Source organism: Choloepus didactylus, chromosome 8 (assembly GCF_015220235.1).
Source record: "Choloepus didactylus isolate mChoDid1 chromosome 8, mChoDid1.pri, whole genome shotgun sequence".
Lineage (NCBI taxonomy): Eukaryota > Metazoa > Chordata > Mammalia > Pilosa > Megalonychidae > Choloepus > Choloepus didactylus.
This window is the reverse complement of record NC_051314.1, coordinates 30,944,473-30,949,953: the sequence shown is the minus strand read 5'-3', so window position 1 is coordinate 30,949,953 and position 5,481 is coordinate 30,944,473.

The window sequence follows — 5,481 nt, the reverse complement described above, 5'->3', positions numbered from 1 at the left end:
ATGCTGTATTCTGATTTACCTTAGTCCTAACCAGGTAAGTTTCATTCATATCTCTAATTGAAGTCTGGTCTCTTTTTCAGCTTCTTTAACAGTTGCTCTGTGGAATAATGCTGATTTTCAGAGCTGCAGAACTCTAACTCTGAGTCTTAGGTGTCACACAGGTACACAAAGTTTCAGGGAAATACCAGGTTATACCCATAGAGCTCAGCATCTCAGAATTTAGAAATAACAAAACTCAGGAATACATGTGACTGCTGTAAGAGCTTACAATCTAGGCCTAATTTTCTTATAAACATTTTCTATTCGAGACCATAGAATATTTGTCCAGCTTATTTTGCTCAACATAATGTCCTCCAGGTTCATTCGTCTCGTGGCATGCCTCACGACTTCATTCTTTTCTGTAGCTGCACCATACTCCATCATATGTATACACAGCAGTTTGCCCTTTTACTCATCATTTTTTTATCTTCATTTTATTGAGATATATTCACATACCACGCAGTCATACAAAACAAATCGTACTTTCGATTGTTTACAGTACCATTACATAGTTGTACATTCATCACCTAAATCAATCCCTGACAGCTTCATTAGCACACACACAAAAATAACAAGAATAATAATTAGAGTGAAAAAGAGCAATTGAAGTAAAAAAGAACACTGCATACCTTTGTCTGTTTGTTTCCTTCCCCTATTTTTCTACTCATCCATCCATAAACTAGACAAAGTGGAGTGTGGTCCTTATGGCTTTCCCAATCCCATTGTCACCCCTCATAAGCTACATTTTTATACAACTGTCTTCGAGATTCATGGGTTCTGGGTTGTAGTTTGATAGTTTCAGGTATCCACCACCAGCTACCCAATTCTTTGGAACCTAAAATGGGTTGTCTAAAGTGTGCGTAAGAGTGCCCACCAGAGTGACCTCTCGGCTCCTTTTGGAATCACTCTGCCACTGAAGCTTATTTCATTTCCTTTCACATCCCCCTTTTGGTCAAGAAGATGTTCTCCGTCCCACGATGCCGGGTCTACATTCCTCCCCGGGAGTCATATTCCACGTTGCCAGGGAGATTCACTCCCCTGGGTGTCTGATCCCACGTAGGGGGGAGGGCAGTGATTTCACCTTTCAAGTTGGCTTAGCCAGAGAGAGAGGGCCACATCTGAGCAACAAAGAGGCATTCGGGAGGAGGCTCTTAGGCACAACCATAGGGAGGCCTAGCCTCTCCTTTGCAGCAACCGTCTTCCCAAGGGTAAAACTTATGGTAGAAGGCTCAATCCATCAAACGACCAGCCCCCTATGTCTGTGGTCATGTTAGCAACCATGGAGGTGGGGTAGGCCAATACCCCTGCATTCTCCACAGGCTCCTCAAGGGGGCACTACATCTTTTTTTTTCCTTGTTTTTCTTTTTTTTTTTTTTTTAACTTTCCCTTCTTTTTTAAATCAACTGTATGAAAAAAAAGTTAAAAAGAAAACAAACATACAATAAAAGAACATTTCAAAGAGACCATAACAAGGGAGTAAGAAAAAGACAACTAACCTAAGATAACTGCTTAACTTCCAACATGTTCCTACTTTACCCCAAGAAAGTTACATAATATAGCAACATTTCTGTGAACTTGTTCCTACTATATCCATCAGAAATTAACAGACCATAGTCATTCCTGGGCATCCCCAGAACGTTAAATAGCTTATCTGTTCTTCTTGGATTATTGTTCCCCCTTCCTTAATTGCTCTCTATTGCTAGTTCCCCTACATTCTACATTATAAACCATTTGTTTTACATTTTTCTAAGTTCACATTAGTGGTAGCATATAATATTTCTCTTTTTGTGCCTGGCTTATTTCGCTCAGCATTATGTCTTCAAGGTTCATCCATGTTGTCATATGTTTCACCAGATCGTTCCTTCTTACTGCCGCGTAGTACTCCATCGTGTGTATATACCACATTTTATTTATCCACTCATCTGTTGAAGGACATTTGGGTTGTTTCCATCTCTTGGCAATTGTGAATAATGCTGCTATGAACATTGGCGTGCAGATATCTGTTCGTGTCACTGCTTTCCAACCTTCCGGGTATATACCGAGAAGTGCAATCGCTGGATCGAATGGTAACTCTATATCTAGTTTTCTAAGGAACTGCCAGACTGACTTCCAGAGTGGCTGAATCATTATACAGTCCCACCAACAATGAATAAGAGTTCCAATTTCTCCACATCCCCTACAGCATTTGTAGTTTCCTGTTTGTTTAATGGCAGCCATTCTAACCGGTGTTAGATGGTATCTCATTGTGGTCTTAATTTGCATCTCTCTAATAGCTAGTGAAGCTGAACATTTTTTCATGTGTTTCTTGGCCATTTGTATTTCCTCTTCAGAGAACTGTCTTTACATATCTTTTGCCCATTTTATAATTGGGCTGTCTGTACTATTGTCGTTGAGTTGTAGGATTTCTTTATATATGCAAGATATCAGTCTTTTGTCAGATACATGGTTGCCAAAAAATTTTCCCATTGAGTTGGCTGCCTCTTTACCTTTTTGAGAAATTCCTTTGAGGTGCAGAAACTTCTAAGCTTGAGGAGTTCCCATTTATCTATTTTCTCTTTTGTTGCTTGTGCTTTGGGTGTAAAGTCTAGGAAGTGGCCGCCTAATACAAGGTCTTAAAGATGTTTTCCTACATTATCTTCTAGGAGTTTTATGGTACTTTCTTTTATATTGAGATCTTTGGTCCATTTTGAGTTAATTTTTGTGTAGGGTGTGAGGTAGGGGTCCTCTTTCATTCTTTTGGATATGGATATCCAACTCTCCCAGCCCCATTTGTTGAAAAGACCATTATGACTCAGTTCAGTGACTTTGGGGGCCTTATCAAAGATCAGTCGTCCATAGATCTGAGGGTCTATCTCTGAATTCTCAATTCGATTCCATTGATCTATATGTCTATCTTTGTGCCAGTACCATGCTGTTTTGGCAACTGTGGCTTTATAATAAGCTTCAAAGTCAGGGAGTGTAGGTCCTCCCACTTCGTTTTTCTTTTTTAGAGTGTCTTTAGCAATTCGAGGCATCTTCTCTTTCCAAATAAATTTGATAACTAGCTTTTCCAAGTCTGCAAAGTAGGTTGTTGGAATTTTGATTGGGATTGCATTGAATCTGTAGATGAGTTTGGGTAGAATTGACATCTTAATGACATTTAGCCTTCCTATCCATGAACATGGAATATTTTTCCATCTTTTAAGATCCCCTTCTATTTCTTTTAGTAGAGTTATGTAGTTTTCTTTGTATAGGTCTTTTACATCTTTGGTTAAGTTGATTCCTAGGTACTTGATTTTTTTAGTTGCTATTGAAAATGGTATCTTTTTCTTGAGTGTCTCTTCAGTTTGTTCATTTCTAGCATATAGAAACATTACTGACTTATGTGCATTAATCTTGTATCCCGCTACTTTGCTAAATTTGTTTATTAGCTTTAGTAGCTGTATCGTCGATTTCTCAGGGTTTTCTAGATATAAGATCATATCATCTGCAAACAATGACAGTTTTACTTCTTCTTTTCCAATTTGGATGCCTTTTATTTCTTTGTCTTGCCGGATTGCCCTGGCTAGCACTTCCAGCACAATGTTGAATAACAGTGGTGACAGTGGGCATCCTTGTCTTGTTCCTGATCTTAGAGGGAAGGCTTTCAGTTTCTCACCATTGAGTACTATGCTGGCTGTGGGTTTTTCATATATGCTCTTTATCATGTTGAGGAAGTTTCCTTCAATTCCTACCTTTTGAAGTGTTTTTATCAAAAACGGATGTTGGATTTTGTCAAATGCTTTTTCAGCATCTATTGAGATGATCAGTTGATTTTTCCCTTTCGAGTTTTTAATGTGTTGTAATACATTGATTGATTTTCTTATGTTGAACCATCCTTGCATGCCTGGAATGAACCCCACTTGGTAATGGTGTATGATTTATTTAATGTGTCTTTTGATTCGATTTGCAAGTATTTTGTTGAGGATTTTTGCATCTATATTCATTAGAGAGATTGGCCGGTAGTTTTCCTTTTTTTGTAGCATCTTTGCCTGGTTTTGGTATTAGATTGATGTTAGCTTCATAAAATGAGTTAGGTAGTGTTCCATTTTCTTCAATGTTTTGAAATAGTTTGAGTAAGATTGGTGTCAGTTCTTTCTGGAAAGTTTGGTAGAATTCCCCTGTGAAGCCATCTGGCCCTGGGCATTTATTTGTGGGAAGATTTTTGATGACTGATTGGATCTCTTTGCTTGTGATGGGTTGGTTGAGGTCTTTTATTTCTTCTCTGGTCAGTCTAGGTTGTTCATATGTTTCCAGGAAATTGTCCATTTCTTCTACATTATCCAGTTTGTTGCCATACAGTTGTTCATAATATCCTCTTATAATTTTTTTTGATTTCTTCAGGATCTGCAGTTATGTCACCTTTTTCATTCATTATTTTGTTTATATGGGTCTTCTCTCTTTTTGATTTTGTCAGTCTAGCTAGGGGCTTGTCAATCTTGTTGATCTTCTCAAAGAACCAACTTTTGGTGATATTTATCCTCTCTATTGTTTTTTTGTTCTCTATGTCATTTATTTCTGCTTAATCCTTGTTATTTCTTTTCTTCTACTTGGTTTAGGATTGGTTTGCTGTTCATTTTCTAGCTTCTTCAGTTGATCCATTAGTTCTTTGATTTTGGCTCTTTATTCCTTTTTAATATATGCGTTTAGTGCTATAAACTTCCCCCTTAGCACTGCTTTTGCTGCATCCCATAGGTTTTGGTATGTTGTGTTCTCATTTTCATTCTTCTCTATATATTTAGCAATTTCTCTTGCTATTTCTTCTTTAACCCACTGATTGTTTAGGAGTGTGTTGTTTAACCTCCAGGTATTTGTGAATTTTCTAAGTCTCTGATGGTTATTGACTTCTAATTGTATTCCATTGTGGTCAGAGAATGTGCTTTGAATAATTTCAATCTTTTTAAATTTACTGAGGCTTGTTTTATGTCCCAGCGTATGATCTATTCTGGAGAAAGTTCCGTGAGCACTAGAAAAGTATGTGTATCCTGGTGATTTGGGATGTAATGTCCTGTAGATGTCTGTTAAATCTAATTCATTTATCAGATTGTTTAGGTTTTCAATTTCCTTATTGGTCTTCTGTCTGGTTGATCTATCTATAGGAGAGAGTGATGTGCTGAAGTCTCCCACAATTATTGTGGAAACATCAATTGCTTCCGTTAGTTTTGCCAGTGTTTCTCTCTTGTATTTTGTGGCACCTTGATTGGGTGCATAGACATTTACGATTGTTATTTCTTCTTGCTGAATTGCCCCTTTTATTAGTATGTAGTGGCCTTCTTTGTCTCTCAAAACATCCCTGCATTTGAAGTCTATTTTATCTGAGATTAATATTGCTACACCTGCTTTCTTTTGGCTGTAGCTTGCATGAAATATTTTTTTCCATCCTTTCACTTTCAGTTTCTTTGTGTCCCTGTGTCTAAGATGAGT